The sequence below is a fragment of the Dermacentor andersoni genome, chromosome 7 (genome assembly GCF_023375885.2).
Source record: "Dermacentor andersoni chromosome 7, qqDerAnde1_hic_scaffold, whole genome shotgun sequence".
Lineage (NCBI taxonomy): Eukaryota > Metazoa > Arthropoda > Arachnida > Ixodida > Ixodidae > Dermacentor > Dermacentor andersoni.
In genome coordinates this window covers 129,919,580-129,940,016 of record NC_092820.1, presented here as the reverse complement: position 1 = coordinate 129,940,016, position 20,437 = coordinate 129,919,580, and the positions used below count along the sequence as shown (strand labels likewise).

Sequence of the window (20,437 nt, the reverse complement as noted above, 5' to 3'; positions counted from 1 at the left end):
AGAGAGAGAAAACTTTTATTGCTATCGAGATGGGAAGACTTCCTCCTAAGGTGGAGCCTTTAGTGCAGGGCCATTTAAGCTGAGATACATATCAATACGCAATCCTAAACACTTGCTTTCGCTCAGAACTGGTATACATTTTTTTGACTGGCCTCTTGCAGATCCCGTAAAATGTTTGTCCTGCCATTACGTTTTCAATTAATTAGTTTACAAGTTTATAATTACAGCAGTTTTTGTACAGCATATATAAAGCAAGTGTTATGTTGATTATTTCCAGTTTCGCCCTCTGCATGATAGAGATTACAGAATGACCACTTACTTATGGCTCACCAATGGTCACTGACTATTAGCAACGGCATTATATGGAAATACTTTGTCAAATAATGTAATAAACTTGTTTTCTGAACAGATTGTATTTCTTGCCCCAACATTGTATCCAGTAAAAGCTTTTGATTGTGTTTGATAGATTGTGCTTGTTTTTGATACAGTTGCTTTGCAGCATTCCGCTCCTAAGGAGCGTCAAAAATTAAGGGTAAGTACAGGTATGCTAATGAACTGTACCCTAATAATAGGCCTGTTGAGTGGTTACCTACCAGATCGATATGACTGACCACATACTTGTACATTATTTCGAATAATTTAAGAGCAAAATGGTATTACCAGTGCAAGTAGACATAACAGAGGGCCTAAAAGTGAGATAGGTGACGCACAAACAGGCATCAGCGGTATTTAAATTTTGTCATCAGCCTTGCCGTCATTTCACATATGTATCAATAAAAATATCAATGAAAACCTTCAGCGCATTTTACTGTCCGCTTCAGGGCATAGGGTATTCCCAGTGAAAAACACAGGAACCCTCACCCATAAGATGTAAATATTCAAGGAAGATAAATGAATGGAATGCTTAAGTGGTTATGCCAGCCTTGTTTTTGATTGGACCGGTAATTGCGTATCAGTAAATCGCTGTCGCGGGTAGGAGCATTCAATCCCTCGAAGAGACCAATAAGTTATTTTCACAGCAGTCATCAATCCCCAAATAAAGACACTTCTCAAGAAAATTATACAGCAACGGAAACTTCAGCAAGGCTGTCGAAGCTAAGGTACTGCACAATTACAAGACGGAACTGATCAAATTTGCACCTAAGCTGCCCTTCTTTCATGTTTCATTTGACACGTTGTACAAGAAAATAGCCTTAATTACTTCTGAAATACACTATCACAGCGACAGATAAACATCAAGTCTTCAGGAAACCTCTCCTGTAGGATTTGGGCACTCAAAGAAAGATGCTAGTAATCATGACGTTAGTACAAGTTAGATGAGAAGAAATTGAAAGGACACTTTGTGGTCAATACACTGTTGAATGCGAAAGCACTGCTATCACCGCGTGATGGCTCTGCTCGTTCAGTAGTTGGGTAACTAGTTTGTGAGAAACCTAGTTCTTGGAAAGAGTCCAACCAAAGCTCTAGGGGATGACTCTCGACAAACGTCTTGGGTTCGAGTACCTAATAAAACTATAGTTTATTTACCTTTACTTTAAAAAACTTCGCCTTAATTAACATTGAAGGTTGTGAGTTCAACTCGCACCGAAGGTCGGGGGTTCGAGTGTTGTAATTAACCATATTTGAATTAAATGTGCCTTTAATAACGTCCTCTTATTTAACAATAAAATTTGTTGTATGAGTGTCATAATGAACTCTTTATTAATTATACATCGCCCTTAATTACATCTACCTTAATAAACTTCACCTCACTTATGACCAATGGCTGTCAGTTCGCCTCCCACCAAAGGTTGGTTTCGGTGCCCTAATTAACTGTTACTTAATTGAATGAATGCCACTCTCGGCATTCAGCCTTTCAATGTCAAATTCGGAAGTATTAGAAACGCTGGCCAAGAACATGCCGGCTAGAAGCACTTGAGGGCACAGGCTGAACTTCAGAAGCGGGAGGACGACGTTGATATTAGTAATCGCTACTTCGTATGCGGAAGAGCAACGTTCCGCTTCAAAAGCACGTCGATGATGGAGCGTAGGACACATTCACCGTCTGGAATCTGTGCGGTCAAAGCGACTTAAGTGACTTCCTCAGGTGCCTGACGCACATCTTCAAGTGAACACAAGTGCGGTGGAGCGGTGCTCGGAGCATCGGCGACTTAAGGCAGTTCCAACTGAACGCTGGTTGCGCAGTCGATGAGAGCGGAATGATAGGATAAAAAGTCCAATCCAAGGATAATGTCGGGAGGGCAGTTGTCGATCACAGTAAACAGAACAGAAGTAGGGCGGTCGGCTATACTTATACGCGCAGTACACATTCCAAGTACAACCACCACGCCGCCGTCGTCAAGACGAAGCACTAGGGCAGCTGCTGGGGTGAGGACCTTCTTTAAACGTCTACGTAGGCTCGCGCTCATCACAGATACGTGGGCTACAGTGTCGACGAGGGCTTGGCCAGGTAAGCCGTCTATGTTAACGCCAGTTACACTACTCTTTGCGGGTACAGACAGATGATTTGCTGTACTAGTGGGCAATAAAGCGCGAACTCCGAGGGATGCATTTCTTATACCTCTGTCACACGGGAAGATTTAATGCCGTTCGAATCGAATGGCACTCGCATATAATCCCACTAATCGGGATTTACACGAGAAAATTTAATGTCATTCGAATGGAACGACATTTGCCATCGAATGATTTAGGGGAACTCATTCGCATTCGATTTCGAACCGAATGTATACCCTTGACCCAAGATAGACAACAGCGACACGCAACGCGAAATAATAGTGCGTGCGTCATTAAAGTCAGATAATATTTTTTTAGACTCTCAAAAAGGAATAATTATTTTTGCCGCGATGATATTTTCACCACAGGCTGTGGTCAAGCCCTATTACTCTTTGTATTAGGAGTGTCGTGGCGATCAGCCATATTGAACGTGTTTGTTAAGTAACGGCAGCAATGGTATTGTGTACTGTCGTGGTGGTTCGTCGGTGTTTGACGTGCGGTGCCATGGGTACAGCTGCAGCGGCTGCGGACCCGAGAGAAATTATGTTCCAGATCGTCATTGCAATCATTTGCGAAGGCCATTACATTTTACTGTGTAGCCCCGCAAGAGACCGAATGGCATTCTATGTTACAAATGCCATTCGATTAGAATGACATTAAATCTTCCCGTTCGACAGGGGTATTAGTTTTCCGAAAGGGTGTGGTCAAAAGCCACAGGGGACGAAAGGCGACGTGGCTGCGGCGAGCGGGAAGATGGGCGACGCGTTTCTGGTTAACGAGACTGATGTCCGCGCGGCGATGGTGAGCGACTGTGCCACGTGTTCCTAGCAGAGTTGTCGGTAGACTCGGCCGTGGGCGAAACATTGCGGGCATTTCCAATAAAACGGCTCAGGTCGGTCGGCGTGCGACGTGTTGAGGGCCACGACTTGCGACAGTATTGGGCGACATGACCAATGCGGTGACAGGTGAAACATATTGACTGGCCGTCCGCGGTGCTCCACTCAGTCGGGTTGCGATAACGCTGAGAGAAGAGTTGACTCTGGGGTTGGTGACAGCACAGAGAGAATGTAGGCCAATGTTTCAAAGTTTCAGTCGAACGATGGCCAGCGCGAGGGGAACTGAAAAAGGGGTAGCATCAGGGCTACGCGAATCGAAAGCTGCAGGCGCCACCGTGGCCAGCACACGTATAACGACTCGCACCACGTCCTCTGATGGCGACGCATGCTGCTGTGCGGGCTGATCACACATAGACGTTGCTGCAGTATTGGAAAGTCTGGTGAATGGATGCAGGACGCGTCGGTTTTCGGCCTGCTCAAATTGTCGGCACTCTTTGATGATAGCATCAACTGTAGAGAAGCTTTCGAACATCAGCAGACTAAAGGCGTCGTCAGCGATTCCCTTTAGCCTATGCCCTACCTTCTCAGCTTCTGTCATGTCCTGATCGCCTTTACGACAAAGCGCGAACACGTCCTGGATGTACGAAACATACGACTATGTGGGGGACTGGGCACGGGAGGCCAGTTCCTGCTTTGCGGCAATTTTACGGCCGGCTGGTTTGCAAAGCAACTCTGTTAACTTCTTTTGCATTGGTCTCAGCTGATCTGCTCCTCTTCATGATTTTCGAACCATACCTTTGTCGTACCTCTTACGTAGAACAACAAGTTAGCTAGCATAGCTGTAGGGTCCCATCTCTGGATTACACTCTAACGTTCGTACACAGCCACCCACTCTTCAACGTAGGCGCTATCAGTCGTCCAGAAAGTTCCGGGATCTTGGGTCGCACAACCACAACCGAAGGGGACAGCGTGGACAAGCGTGCGATGGTGACGTTAGAGGCGGCAACGACGTTGATCCCAAGCATGCTCACCGTCATTCATGGTGAGGACGATGATGCGACGTCCAGTGGGGAGCTCCGTTTCCAGCCGTGGTACCCCGCACCTCCCACCAAAATGTTACGGTGATGTTGGGAGTATAAAACTATATTTGCAATGTATATACAAGGAGAGTCGATTGGGTTAATATGGCTGACTAGTAACAGCACGCAGCAGCCAGCGTATCGCGATCTTCTTCTTCTTCTCTCCCTTCTTTCACCCTTCCATAACAATATTCTGAAAGATTAGGTTTAACTTATAAGGATTGCGCAGAAAACCATTTGTAAGAATGGAGCTTATATTAAACAGAACGGTTCCCTAATTAAGCCGAAGGAACATGGTAGCTGAATAACTGAAATATTCCTTCCTAATGGATTTCAGTATTTATTGAAGAACGCCGAAAGCCTCATCTTTGGAAATCCGAGGTGCATGTGGTGGTGAACTACAACTAGACTCTCTATGTGAAATATTTTGTAATAATTTTCTAACAGAACTCTCGTTACTCCTTCGCTTGAGCTATGAAGCGTAACGCTCTCATCATTGCAGCTGCTTGTATAAAAGGATAAAATCAAGACAGTTCGCTGTCTGTTCTTCAACAGCTGGACTATGAGGTCTGCTTTAGTGAACAGCGGAAACATCTGTGTGCGTTCTTCTCGTTACATTCGAATTTGTTAGCTCCAGAGAGGAGTGTTTCTTTTTCTGCTGTGGTGGTAAGCCCCCTGATTTCTTGCACTAGCGGTTAAACAAATGTGATTTATTTATATGACCAATGTCACGCTCGTTGTTGGGAAGACGTTGAAATTTATTCATGTACACCATCTATATTGTGGGGAAAGACGGGGAGAGCAGAAGATGAAAATTCAAGACGGTGAGCAAAAGGAGAACAAGGTAAAAGCAGGAGCCAAAATTTCAACAAGTGTACTTGTTTTGTAAAACGCATTTTTTTTTTCAAAAGCATATGCCGCCTTGAAATATAGTAGTCCACTTGTCGAAACATTGGCTCCCGTTTTTACTTTGTTATCCTTTTGGTCATCGTCTTCAATGTGGTAAAAGGTATTTATTAAGTATTTATTTTGTATATATCTATATGTGCAGGTGGCCTACAGAAAACTGCGGAAAGGTATCTACGAGCTGTTAAACAGCGTCGCGAAGTGTGACCATTAACGTTTTTACACAGGCAAATTGTCACCAAAATTTTAAGATTTCTTGTAAGGTTAACGTGCGAAAGAACGGTTTATTATTCACGAGCAAATGAAATTCAATATGAGAACAAGATGTGTTGATGTGCTTTAGCTCGACCTAAATATTCGTTATATATTTAAGACGTCTTTTTTACCATTGTTCCGGTTCTCTAATGTTTCATACTGCTTTATTGACATAAGCAAAAAGTTCAGTCATATTCCCCTCAATACCTGAACCACGGAATCAGGTGTTGTAGATGTATTAGGTATTTGGCAGGTTTTTGCAAGCATGTTCTTCTTCCCAGGAAAAGAATAACGTATGTATAATTTAGTTTTCCGTTCGGATGGTTCTAACTACGCTTTCAGCTTTCAGCCTTGAAGAAAAATTCTCCGACAGAGTTGGGTAAGTAACTTCCCTAAAATATGTACTTCCAAGAGGTATCTGGCATGCGGACATTTGCATTGATAACGATCAAATATGATGCGGAGTGTAAATCTGTAGTAGGATAAGTGCACGTGTTTGCATAAAACTTTCGTGCGCATAAGTATGCACAATCGTACTGGTGCAAATTCAATCCAGGACCCATAAACAATTGCTGTTAAATGAAATATGAGCTCATTTAACTTACAAAAGCATTTCACAGGTTGATATGGCAGGAATTCACATACCTTTCGCTGGTATCCTGGTTGCCTCCCTTTTTTACTTACACGGAACAGCGCTTTCAGAAGGTAAGTATACAACTTATAACAGGTTACATGGAAACTTTTATTTCTTTGTGATTGTTTAATCGTTTTTCGTTTTGGTTCAAATTACATATTATTGAATATCAGGTGCTGCAATTCATTGTTGCCGAGAGTGTAAATTTCGAAAATGTATTGTTACTTGGTAGTGGCGGTTAAAAAAGCAGCCAAACTTGGAAAGCCGAAACTAGAGTTTTATACTTGTGCCCTCAAAAACAGGCTACACTCAAAGAAAGGCGACAGCGGCGAACACAGTCGGCGGCCGTCGGAAATCTGATCTATGCTTCGGTTTTTGTACATCAATCGCTGAATGTTCCAGACTAAGCGCTGGGACCCGCGTGTCTTGCACAAAGTTCTACTCTATTCACGTCGCGCATACATGCAATCAGATTACACAAGGTTTGGTGAAAGACGGCGGATGGAACTATCGATAACATTCGAGAAACTTCCGATAGAATCAGGCGCGTCCTGCGCTGTGCGATAACATTTGTTAGACGGTCGTACATGTCGCCCGAAAAAGACAAACAAGTACACGTGTCAATATGTATCTCCGTGGCGATGTGAAACGGATAGCACCACGAATGAAAACAACGTTCCAGCTGAGCTGCTGCGTGTAAACACTGCTCTGATAGGGACGGGCAATACACGTCAAGCTTACGTTATGTAGTAATTTATGGGGCGCTGACTAAGGCTGACCGTTTCCTGTAGCTCGAGGCACGATGCCTGCCACACCAGTGACGCTCCTCATAACGCGAGCTTCGTGAGACGCCTGGCAGCGCCCAGGGCGCAACCCTCGCAGCCGTGCTCAGGTAAAACACCGTCAGAAGAGCCAAGGACAACCATAAACCTCGTTATCACTGTCAATGCTTCGCTTTTCAGGCAATACAGCCACTTTGTTTAACTGAAAATGTAAAAAAAAACGGCAGTTAAATTCTGATTCAACGCCATCATATGTTTGTAGCTGCTATAATGAGGCTCTATTCGTGGTTCATTGTAATATAACAGTGAATTCATACTACTACCAGGAAGATGAAGTTGCCCTGCACTAGACTCTGCAGTAACCCGGGCGTCCTTTCTTGCATTCATTTTTGGGGTGGAGGGGGGGCGGCGGCGAAGGCCAACGTTGATGAGAAAGTTTTGACGCATATTATTTCTCAGCTTAAGGATTGAAATATCTGTTCCTGGTCGTGATAAGGAATAACGAATGTCGGCCACATATAATAGCTCATGCAGTAGTGAGCATTGTGACCAAATCTGAAATAGGTTACTCTGCAGCGCCCTTCAACAGGCTCCAGTGAAAGCAGTCAGCATGGACATTGTGGGAAATTTTTGGCGTTCTCTAATGGTTTACTCTTAAGCAAACACAAAAAAACAATGGAGGACATATTGCCACGAGAAATAAATCCATGAGGGGCCCTCTCGGATGGTCTGAAACAAGCGATGCAAACGCAGTTAGCTACAATATCTACTCTGCCTCCCCATCTCGTCTCCAATGAGGAGGCGACAGTAATTTCGTTGTGTGACATAATGAGAGCTTCCTTAGTGACTGCAACGCATTCTTGTACCCATTGGTGAGCTAGTGCGTTTTTAGAATGAAACTAAATTGGTGTTAATAACCAATTGCATGTATTGCTCTGGTTTCAGAACAGGAGTTTGTAAACTCCAGATTAAAAAAAAGAGAGCATTTAAATTGCCATAAAACTTTCCAAGCACTTACAGTACTTATATGCAAAATTTCGAATAATTTAGTCCATATAAATATTTACGCACATCTTAGTTCAAGAAATCTTGAGAAACAATTTGATTTCCTTTGTTAACTTGGTCAAATCTGCACAAAAACAGATTTCTGTAAGAATTAGCGACTCATCAATTTAAATTTTGTGTTTCAGATCAAGATGAGTGCGTATATCCGGAATGCGATCTACAAGATAAAGTTTGCTGTTTGAAAAATGGCACTGACTGCGACTGTTATTGCGGTAAGAGCGAGATCGCTATGGATAATCGAACGTTAACGAAAAGTGTAATTTGCGTTGGTGTGTCAGACATACTGTTCTTTCATGAGGCATGGTGCAGTGATGTCTTACAGCAGAGCCGTTAGTAGGGCTATTAGCGCTGGTAAATGTTAGATGCATGTTTGACGGCCTCCTAAGAGAACAAGGTGATTGACGGAGTGTATATTTAACCTTTGGGCTATGTTTGGGGCGATGCGCCTGAAAATTCTGAAATGTATTGCGCGAGCAGTACCTAAGTAAATATAGCTCAGCAATGCCTTTTATCCGTTTAGAGGCAATACATGAAACGCTTACGAAAATTTACCGCTACCCTTCTGGAAACAAACGCAGCAGCACTTCTTTATCGCAGAGAACCAGTGCTTCGTTACAGATTACGAGCACCAAAATCTAGAATTGTGTAGGGTAAATAAAGCGTTCAACTTACACTTACACGCGTCGAACAGCTTTTCAAAGGTATTTTACGAGCCTAGCGTAAGCGTTGTCCAATGTCCTCAATGAGCTCTACATTCGAGAAAAATGAAATTTTTCATAAAGATTGGAAATCTTACGCGTACTGTATGTAGGAGCGTCAGATAATCATAGTTTTTGCAAAATATTCCTTGAAGGGACACCAAGCAACACACCAAATTAGTTTAGAGGGATAATGCGTTCTTTCAGAATGCTTTTGGCGTTTATTTCGAAATCATAGGTTCAATATTACAAGGAAAAATGAAGGTCAACGTTGAAGTTTCTGAATTGCACGTCGAATCTTACACCCCAGTAAATCACTGAGAGGTCACATATTTCAACATATTCCCCCTTTTTCATATTTCGTATTTTTCGTATTTCGCGCTGTCTCGACGAACGTTCATCAATGTCCTCGTGTTCAATGTTAGGCTCCGTAATAACGCAATGCTGACTATGTTTACCGCTAAATAATTACCAAGGCCCTAAACGATGCTGTCAAAATCAATGACATCACCTCAAGTAGGCGCGAGAACTTCAAAGAGGCGTCGCCACCCGTTTCTTGTTATTGAGCTGTTTCTGGCTACTTTATGATGTGCTGGAAAGCGTTATATGATAAATATGTGCACTAAAGTCATGTTCAACATTCGTGAATACAAGAGAAATGATGTGTGGAGTAAAATATTAGGTTAATTACGATGGCTACAAATATTTCCTAAATTTTTCCTAAATTATTGCTATATGAAGCTCCCAGGCTGTCTTCAGTGATCTAACCTAGTCACAGAATTTACACTTAATGAAGATTTCGCGCCGAGTAAAATGCGGTCGCAGCGGCTCAGAATTCTACCTACAATCTTGTGCTCATAAGGATAGTGCTCTACCGTTGTTGGGCGTTGAAATACAAAACTACTTCCTATATTAGGCATAATAAGCTAGAGTTTCATTTTTGGCAATGAGTACGTACACGAATAAGCTACGTGCACCATAGCCTCCGACATTACGAGCACATGCGGAAGTCGGTCAAGCTGCCCGAACCGGACAAAGAAAACGTAAGTTCTGCACTGGATGTGACCGGCTTCCTCTAATCAACACGGCGCTCGCACAGGTAATGGTTGTCAAGCGTTCCAGCACGGTCGCGGCAGCTTGGATGGACGCGAGAATAAAATTATTTGACGCTACTATCCGATTCTTTGCGAAGTCGCAATTGACGGCTGAACGTGCGCAAGCGACAAAGTGTGCGCTGACGCCAATACAGTCTTAAAGCTGTCTATTCGTTATGTGCACCAGCTATGTTTTGTTGAAGCGGAGATCCTCAAGATATCACTTTGCGCTTATATATGTGCCAAAAACATGTTAGCGCATAACCTTCCAAGACCATATTACCATGTCCTGTCCAATCCCTCGCATCTGCTCGCACGTGAACGCACTTAAAAGTTGCGCCAAAGAAAAAAAAAACAAACGTTGCATGTTCAGCGTGCCATTGCCTGCTGTGTACAACAGTGCCAAGTCTAGATGGAACAGGAATGTATGCACAATGTGGGACGTTATAAATCATATAGCTAATTTTTTATGAGTATACATGCTTACCGCCCAAATGGGAGGCATTGTGAAGGAAATAACCTTTAAGGTTATTTAAGGTCGTATGTGTACAATGCAGGTAACGAGAATGAACGGAAAACCTTTGGTGACCCTTCAATCTTTCCTGAGCAGGACGACACAATTCGCAAGAATTTTGGGTAACGTTGTTGAAAAACACGCGCTGCACTCATTTGTTCTAGCTCCACGCTCATCCTTTAAAACTCAGTTTGCGCTCCGCCATACAAATGAAGAATAATTGAAGACTGCGAAGCATTTGTCTTTCAAAGCGATAGCCAGCCATTACCAACAGTTGTCCCCTACTCGTACGGATGTAAAGCTATGAAGTGACATATCTAGGCCTCTATTTTAGCATAGATAATAAGAAAATTATGGTCTTTATTGAATATACGGCTAATGACGGTATCAATTTATGAGCATGTCTTCATACTATAGTCAAGCAATTTTAATACATCGGATGTACCAAAAAGAAGGAAGCACAAACTGAAACGTCTATCGGCGTAATCTGAGAATAATGTGGAAGCGGAAGGTGGCTATAGTGAAGGCGACCACTTCCGGGCTACGATGAATAGTAGTTAATGTCAGGAATTTCGAAAGTAGTAACGGCGCCAGCGCTTCTACGCACATACCTTTCTGTGCCTGAAATGCGATAGTTCATTGTATGAAGTTCACCGAAGGTTGGTTGCCCTATATGTATCAGGGCCGACAATAAAATTACAAGTAATGTGGTGCAACTTCTGAAAGTTTAGCTGCTTTTGAAATGGCACAAGGCGAGATTATTACTTGTTTTGAACAAGGATTCAGGAACAAGAATGAAAAAAAATTAACGGCTAAAGTAGACCGGATTTGACTCCTTTAGGACCAGTAAACACAGGAGTAAATACGCGGAACAGGATGACACATGTGTCAGTTGCTGAAAAAAATAACGTCTAGAGATAGCCCAGCACATTTTGATGGAATGCTAAATATTCGCTCAGCCATGACAGAAGGAAACGTTCACCTTCAGCTATATTTTGGGTTCAATTCAGACACCAGAGTAAGTGGTCAGTGATCAACAAGAGCAAGAGGGTGCCAATCTCATTATTGGCATATGCAACAATCCGACATAGAGATATAAGTTGTAATGGAGAGAAAAACAACTACGCAGAAACTGCTCTTGTAGTTGCCTAAGGACTCGTAAGCATTGCTCCACTTGCTAATCTCTACTCAGCCCGGTGTCATCAGTGTTTTAAAACTCGATCCAACCAGTACAAACGACAGCGCTGCAGCGACATGAACTGGTGCCAACGGCGGCACAAAGTTTAGTGATGACGGTAGAAAAGTATTGCAGGTGGCGGCGCCATGTGCGCTGATGACGTTCCGATAATGACTAGCCGTTATCGCTCTTTAGCACCTGATTCATCCGCGTCGTTCCCTTGTGAACTGTGATCAACCGCCCTACTGTGGTGGCAGCGTCTTGCGTAGCCGCGAGGGCCTAGTCTTGAAACCTTAGCTGATTACAACCTCGTGTGCTCTGCCTTCTCGCCGCATAGTTCGCGGTGATAACAGACGTGCTGTCCCGCCTCTTGAAAGCGATCTGTGATGGTGGCTCAGTTGGCTCAGTGCGGCGAGTGCTGACAGTTTCGCTGTGCTCTGTGTTCAAGAGAGAGGCAGCATGAAGGTGGATTTACTCGCTGCTGTTCGCGCTTCTTCGAAAGCGATCGTTTTACGGGACGGATGGATGGTTTTCCTCATTGGGCAAGCTTGTAAAGGGTGTAGGACACTATGAAACAATCAATGCAAGAAATGGGAGCATATTGTTTGGCAATCTTGCGCCCTCAAGAGAAGCTAATGAGAATTCGGTGGTGAATTTTTTCTAACTACGGCAAGCTTCGTGATCGTAAGAATAAGTGGCACTGCTTGAGTTCATCTTCTATTTGTAGGTGAATGTTTGTAAATGCCAATATAGTTAGTTTTGCTCAAGTGTATTTGACTGCGCACTAAAGTGTTTGCTGCACGCATAATAGAGACCGACGATGCCATCATATACGCTAGCGAATATGGCACTCAAGAGATAAAAATGTGATATGCGATGACCATGGCCACGTCTGGCACAGCAGTGAAAACGGGATGACTGTTTCAGAACAGCATGCACAGTGGCTGTAGCAGTATACAGCGCATTCCTGAAGAACAGGAGTATATTTTTTCTGATGACCACGCGAGATATAGCTCTTGCAATGCAAAAGTGCTGTTCAATAGATTATTCTACAATGGGTCATGTAGCAAGGAATCTTGTATGTCACGATAACATTTTGTGTAAGGCACTACCCGTCAAGTTTATAATGACTTTTAAATTTCGTGCACCCATACTACAATGCCCTGTTTGCGTTCGTTTGTAGACCTTCCTGCGTTCCTTTGTAAAACCGGTGGTTTGCGTCCCAAATTTTTGGCCTGGAAACTTAAAAGCCCTTGTGCATCTGTCTTAGAGGATGCCGCCCTTGCTTTTAAGGCTCTGAGTGAAATTACTTTACCCTATGAAGTATGTTCTATAAAAGCATAATTAGGTGAAATAGCTGAAAACGTGAAACGCTGGGACAAAAACTGAGTAAATATTATAATAAATATCTGCGAACATACGAACTGCCATTAGGATGTACGAAACAATACCCTTGCCTATTTTTTTTGTGTGATAAACTCGCGTTTACGGACTATAGAAGACTCCATATTGTTTGTTACCTTTTTAAAAGCAGACAGATGTACTCACACGCACACTTGATGCCTTTCGCTACGCATTTCACTCATTGTTCACACATATATACTGCATATTATATTCCGTAAATAAAACGTTGCTAATTATTCACCACGTAGAAGGAAATATGTGGACGTGGATGCACGAACACAGCAATTCAACAAAACAGACGGGCGGGCTAGTTGGTATTGCATGTTAAAAGAATTTTGTGCTTTCGCTTGGAAATAACAGCGGTTGCAAAAGTGCTCAGATACGTGGATGAATATTTCCTGAATTTAAAACAAGACAGTGATTGCACGCCGGTTGCCACATCGTCAATCCACTCCGTTTTCCGCAAATGCCTAAAAGCTTTTACCTTAACATGTCAAGAGTATCTTGACAGACATATTAGGTTCATAGACCTCACCCTTCATGTTTTAAGCACCCGTATATTATGGTGTTATGAGCCAAGATGAAAGATGCTTCTTCTTCCATGCGCATCTGCACACTCGAAATTATTTAAAACGGGCATCTTTAACCAATATTTTAAAAATTAACTTGTGAACTTCTCCATTATCTTGTGCAAAATAGTTTCGATACCCAGGCTTTACGACTCTGCGCCATTTGCAGTTGCTGATTGCGATGGCTAGCTGCATGTTAAGAAAAAGCAAACTAATCTTCCTGGTACCGACTTGCAACCATGCAGAAGTAGGAATGTGGTCGTGGTGCCGTATCTACGAAAGTTGACCACAATCTAAAGATTGAAGGAAGAGTTGCAGTGAGCGTTGTTTTTTCTACCCCAAATAAACTTTCTAGCTTTTGCGCGAAAGTTAATAATGCCAAGCAGAAAGTTACGGCATATGATACAAAACATCCCGAACAGTTTGTTGTCCTATGTATGGAAGGTGTAGCTTACTACATTACATTTTCATATATATATATGTATTTGTATACTGTGACCAGGCGCAATAAAGAATCATTTGTTAGTAGCGTTGTATGCTGCGCCCCTATGTTGTTTCGTAGCTTTCTTTTTGCTAACAATTAGTAAAACCAATTCATATAAAAGCGAGTTTTAGACAAATCTTTTGTGGATTTTGGGGTAATAATCTGACCATTCAGAAAAATCACCCAGTAAAAATATATACCTCGTAAGCAGGTGCACTTTATTCCTAATAAGGGGGCAAAAATTTTTAGTTTATTATACCGTAGGTGGCTCTTGAATCACTTCTCGTTTCCTGTTGTGTTCTAAAACGTAGTCGTACTAAAACTGCGCATCATTAACACGAATGTGAGAATGTTATTTTTTCTGGCTTTCAGAGGCGGGCACAACAGTATGCGAAACTTTTTTTCAAGAACACTGCCCCTCTCCTAAAGTTATCGTGTGTGATAAGAATGGCGGAATTTCAACCTGCTTTTGTGGTAAGTAATGACACCCTGTGTTTCACTGAAAAACAAATTAAGACAACGGCTCTTGTGCAACTCCCTTATTTTCCGGGAACAAAATGTGCGTATATTTTTTTAGAGTGCAGTTTAAGGGCAAAAACGATTCGGGCAAAGCCAACTCCGCGGGAGTGTTTATTATCGCGTTTAAAAGTGGAGGCGCACATGTAATTTGGTAGTGTGAGATTCATTACTGAGAGGACTGGTGAAATATTCGTTTACTGGTATTTAATTATGTAACTACATCATCTTGGTATGGTGTGGTGCGGTTTTAAAGGTCACTAGGGAGAACTGTAACAGCCGTGTAAGAGCCGAAGCCGAAACACGCCACGAATGAGTTGGGTTTGGTAGCTGGGCTCCTCTCGCGTTTTCGTCTGGACACGCAGCCACGTGACCTCCACACGTGACCTCCACTATCCCAGCTGCGGTGCTCTGGTGCACGCTACTAACACTGACAGATAATCCCTCGTTGCGCAATAAGCAGCCGTTGCAAAGGAATAACGAATCGGGGTGAGGGGATCAGAGACCCAGGTTCGATTCCCATCAGTACCGAAGCTATTCGTGTCCTTCTTGTTAATAAGACCACAAGAATAAGGAGACCACAATCTCCATAGAAACAACAAAATGCGGGGAAGTCAGCTAATAATGTTAATCACAATAAAATACAGAAAAATGAAGCATAGAAAACCTCAGGAATCGGTTTAATACTTCGTAGAAGTAAACCTTTCCAGGCAGCTGGATATTAAACGTCTGATGGCAGATATATTCGCCATTGTTTCAGGGGTGACTGATAATTACGCTAAAGTAGCAGGACAAGAAATAGCCAGGGAAAAGATAATATGTTTATAGCATGGTTCGTAGAGAACTCAGTGATGCCGTCAAAAACAAGCAGCTGATTTTCAACTGCCAAACAATTTGTGATGCCCGCTACATTACTGCTGTTCACAAAACTTCACAGAATCTTTCTTATTGCTTTTCATTCAAACAGTAAAGCTGACACCCCGATTATTAGCAGCTTACGTCTCAGTGAGGAACATGATGAACATGTTCCTAAATCACAATAGAATATCGAAGATCCCTAATCAGCTATTTAGTATACGAACATTATAGCTAACTACTCAAGGTGCATGCTATCATAGACATGTCTATCGCATTGTAGGTCCCTCAGAGAAAATGTAGTCGTTCCTTTAGGATTTAGAAACAAGGCTTAATTGGCGAGTAATATTGTACAAGACTTACCCGACGAACAGATCTTGGTTTACAGTCTTCATCAGTAAATAAAGCTTTTTTTTTTCTTTTGGCATGTCGGGGTTAGCATAACGGAACCGGTGGACTATCTGGTCAGTGAACACAGCTGTGTTTTTTTCGATATGCTGTACACGACCGCTTCATCCCTTTCTCGCCGAAGGATGCTCGTAAAAGGCTCAAGGTATGTTTTGCGAAACAGGTCCTATGACGTTATGGTTGCCTCTCAATTTCCGAACCATGTGCAAGCAGCATGCTGGTGGTGTACCGCTCCTTATAGAAATAGTCGGCGGCGTGCTCTTTCGGAGGGAAGACTTCAATGTGACAGAATCCAGGGCGCCGATTCCTCGTGGAAATCCTGCAACAGCGGTGAATTGAGGCTGCTGCTGTGCCAGCCCTTGTGCCGAATGGAACCGCACGTTCTACGGTTCTATGTGCCTCAAAACAACACTGCACAACTGGCGAGATATTATATTCACCGGCGAACGAATGGCGCCAAAAAGATCGCCCACGGTTCTGGCTTCAGCGGATGTTAGCCAGCCGACACAACGCAGCGACCACGCGCTTCTCCAGAGCGATGGCTTTGCGCATGTTCGGGTCCTGCCATGCTATGGAATTTTACGCGCGCTCAATATATCATAACGTACACCTACTCAGTCAGACGTTTTCCTTGAATTCAGATTCGGGAGATTGAGGCAGCATTTCTTCATACCGTGATTGTGCTCGCGGGTGCGACCACACATGCCATTTACAGGAACAAAGCAGAAAAGCCATGGCCATGAGTCGATCCGACTGCCTTTTAACGTTATCTCTTTCGTGTTCGAGTGCATCAATGTTTTGTAGCACACCGGGTACTTCCATGTGCTCACCGTGCGGCGCCGTTTGTTTAGCGGCGAACATAAGGAGGAAGTCATCGAGAGCTTCGTTCCCATCGCAACATGGACTCTTCCTCAACGCCCTCACACAGTTCGCGTCATCTGATGAAAGCTGCCAATACGCAAAAAAAGCAATAATACATCCTAGTCCTGCTAAAACACACCAGCAATGAACAAACAACAGGGATCACCGCTAATCAACAGCGCACACGCTCATGAAGAGATACCAATCCAGACATGGATTATCTTGGCTTTCGTACCAACCGTAAGCTGGACTTTGGCCAGGAGTCGGAAGACTAGCTGTAACTACCGCCAAACGCCGCCAAATCCATTGAATCAGTATGCTCAGAATGTTCTGACGGTAACCCAGCGGATATATTATAGAGAAATTGCAGTATTTATGTCAATGTAGTTAGGATGAACAGTTACACAATTATATTTTCGTTCGTTGTACTGTGTATCACGTGACCTGCTTAACAGCTCCTGGGCGTAACCAACTGAGCAGCGATTTCCCCATGTAACACATGTCCATCTGTAGTCGGCGGTAACTGTAGTTCATTCCGGTAACTAAAGTTCGTCCTAACTGTGGTTAGCATACCTGCGTAACTAGGATGTCAGTGCTGTACCCGAAACAAACATACCGCAGGTGCGACGGAGCAGTGCACTAACAGGCGACAGCAGTGGTGACGTCGACAGCAGCATAATTATCTCGGTTATCATACAGGAACCAGTGAGGCCTGACTAACTCGATTAACAATACGGCGTCGAAACTTCTTTGGTGCTGTCCATGTCGCACCCATTTCAACACCACCAGTACACAAAGCTGAGTATTAAATGGGTCAGACTTGGAACGCAGGTGTAAACAAAGTAGCAGCCGCTCCTGTTGCTAGCTTCAGCTATGTAAAATGGCTAGATTTAGCGACGGCTTCTTGATTTCTGATTGGTCCATTTTGCAGTGGCGGGGCTCTGTCACCGTGCTGGCGGCGGAAACGTATAACGAGGCTCTGTGTGACCGGCGCCCCGTTTACGAGGAGAAAATCGCTCGAAGAGCCTCTCCCTTGAAAAAAAAGCATTGTCCTCTAGGTCATGCGATGGAACGTGTGAGGGCTGTGTGAATGGGGCCTAAGAACGTTTCAGAACGTTAAACTTGTGAATTTTCACCGCGTTTCTAACAGGACAACTACATTTGTCACGCTTATACTTCGAGTAAATAATGGCATGCTATTAGTTAATAACAAATATTAGTAAATGTTAGTAAATAGAGGCACGCCCTGACTTCGTTTTTTAGTGGCGAAAACAAAATGCTCTGTCTTTCTCCTTGTGTGAATATGCTATATAATCCTATTTAAAGGTTTCCTCGCATCCATTGGAGAAGCAAACGTGCGAACAATTATAAGTTCCCTCATTGAAGCAAACGTGTAAGCAATTATATAATTGGAGATATTAGGAGCCATACAGAGCGTCTCAGTTAAATCCCTTCGCAAGCTACAATAATCCTCGCCTGCCCTACGGGGATGCTAATATTTTTGTAGGGTTGACTGTATTCTTGCACAACCTGAACTATCTTTACTATTAGTGTAGATCAATACTAATCAATAATTATTGTGTCAACTCTGAAACTTTTGCACTAAATGATAAATTTTCAATGGGGAAGTTGGAAAGCCTATTGAGAAATTTTCAACTGATTTCTTTTCACCAGGATAATTGTTCTGGTTGCTCTGTTATTTGAAAATCATGAGCAACCAACTAGCCGAAATCTCAGCTCTAGTGAACTTCATGAAGCGTGACCCGATCTCAAACAAGCAAGCCAAAAATATTGAGTGCCTAATGTGATTTTAGGCCATTACGAACATTCTTGTCTGCATCTGCGTATATCATTTTAATTCGAAATTGACCCCCGACTAGAAGTACCATGCCACGCCTTTTGTTCCCTGTGGTGTGATTATTGTACATGAAAACCGTCCATTTTCTGGTAAGAAATTATTCGGCAGACAAGTATATTCATGACTGATACGCCCCGAGAGCTTGGTGAAGCCGTAAAAAACAGGACCCTTCCTCGCGTAGTTGAACGTTGCAATGAGTTCCCGTGAAAGCCATTATTCGCGTTTACTAGAGGGCTCGGAAAGTACGCGGGCATCTATAAGCGTACTTTTTTCGCCAGGTTGGTGAGAGTTGTATAAGTGACCCCTCTGTTTTCTTTCAGAAAATGAAATTTCATTTTCAGTTTGAATAATTAGCTTCTTTGAATGCCTTTCTTGGATTCAGTGTAACTTGGATTCTGTGTCTATTTTTATTTTGCCACTGTACTAATTTGATGTTCCGTAATTTTTTATGTGCGTTCATGCCTGTGTGTATATCTGCGCGGTACCGCTGTCTGTCGGGCCCTGCCAGTCAAGCCCAATGAGGCTTTGGCAGGCCGGATGTTTGTACACCTTTATAATACTTGGCGCAATAAAGTATTATTATTATTATTATTCTATTAAGTGTGTGCATCACCGTTAAGCAGATAGAACTTTTCGACCGGCTCGATTGTTCGTTCATCAATTTTATGTGAACACCTTTCCTTTGTCCTCCCTCGTCCTTCTAAAATTTAGCGCTAGTTCCGGGCCTGTAAGTATGTATCGACTGGCCTAACAACGCACATGCTGTGAAACTATTTATGTGAGCAGTAACCGTTTCATTCCACATCTTTATGGGTGCTTCTAATTTTTATCTTTCTCTGCATATTACTTGAAAGTCTCGGTCTCCCGAAATTTCAACTAATACCATTGGATACGAAGTATATTACCTGACATGTAGGGAGTGTAAGTGTTCTAAATGCCTGCACCACAAGAACCTCCTCAATAATTGCATCCTATCTGTAAAGTAACTATTCGCATATATACAAAAAAGCGCCACATCCTTGGTGATTTTGCAGCGCGTGACAAACTGCATACTTTGCGCGCTCCGACGACGGAAGCGCTTGGTGTCGAGAGAGAGGGAGAGAAAGAAAACATTTATTTCTATCGACATGGGGTGACATCCTCTTAAGGTGCAACCTTAAGTGCAGGGTCATTTACGCTCAGATGCCTGCAGATACGCGATGCTAAACGCTTGCGTTCTCAGAGAACCAATATATATGTTTTGGCTGGCCGCTTGCAGATCCAATAAAATTTTTGCCCTGCCATTACGTTTGCAGTAAATTAGTTTACAAGTTTATAATTATTGCAGTTTTTGTACAGTATATATAAACCAAGTGTTATATTGATTATTTTCAGTTTCAACCCCTCAACGATAGAGATTCCAGGTTGACCAGTTTTTTTATGGCTCACCAATGGTCCCTGATTATTACCAACGGTATTCCATGGAAATACTTCGTAAAATTATGCAATAAACTTGTTTTATGAACAGATCTTATTTCTTGCCCAACGTTGTGTCCAGTAAAATTTTGGATTGTGTGTGATAGACTTTGCGTCTCTGATACAGTTGCTTTGCAGCATTACGCTCCTGGAGAGTGAAAAATTAACGTTAAGTACAGGTATGCTAATGGACTGTACCCGAATAATATTTCTTGGGCCTGTTGAGCGGGGACCTATCAGATCGCGATGATTGACTCTGCACACGTACATTATTTCGAATAATTGAAAAAGCGAAATGTAATTACTACTGCAAGTAGACAGAACAGAGGGCCTAAAGATGAGATAGGTGATGCACAAGCAGGAATCATCAGTACTTAGATTTTTTCATGGGCCTTCGCCTCATTTCCCATATGTTTCAATACAAATATTCATAAAAACATTCAGCCTATATTATTGTCCGCTTAAGGGCAAAGGGATTTCTCAGGGATAAACAC

The 20,437-nt window shown here is 42.9% G+C and overlaps 1 long non-coding RNA gene across 5 annotated transcripts in view; it reads left to right on the top strand.

Moving 5' to 3' along the window:
• LOC126534913 (uncharacterized) overlaps nt 1-19,996 on the top strand; it is a 38,353-nt gene extending 18,357 nt beyond the window's left edge. For all 5 annotated transcript variants that reach the window (XR_011895823.1, XR_011895820.1, XR_011895822.1 and 2 more), the window contains 7 exons: nt 4,234-5,074; nt 5,460-5,484; nt 5,912-5,948; nt 6,190-6,274; nt 8,176-8,262; nt 14,363-14,464; nt 19,863-19,996. This is a non-coding gene — a long non-coding RNA (uncharacterized lncRNA). The remainder of the gene's footprint in view (nt 1-4,233; nt 5,075-5,459; nt 5,485-5,911; nt 5,949-6,189; nt 6,275-8,175; nt 8,263-14,362; nt 14,465-19,862) is intronic.
• The last annotated feature ends 441 nt before the right edge of the window (nt 19,997-20,437 follow it).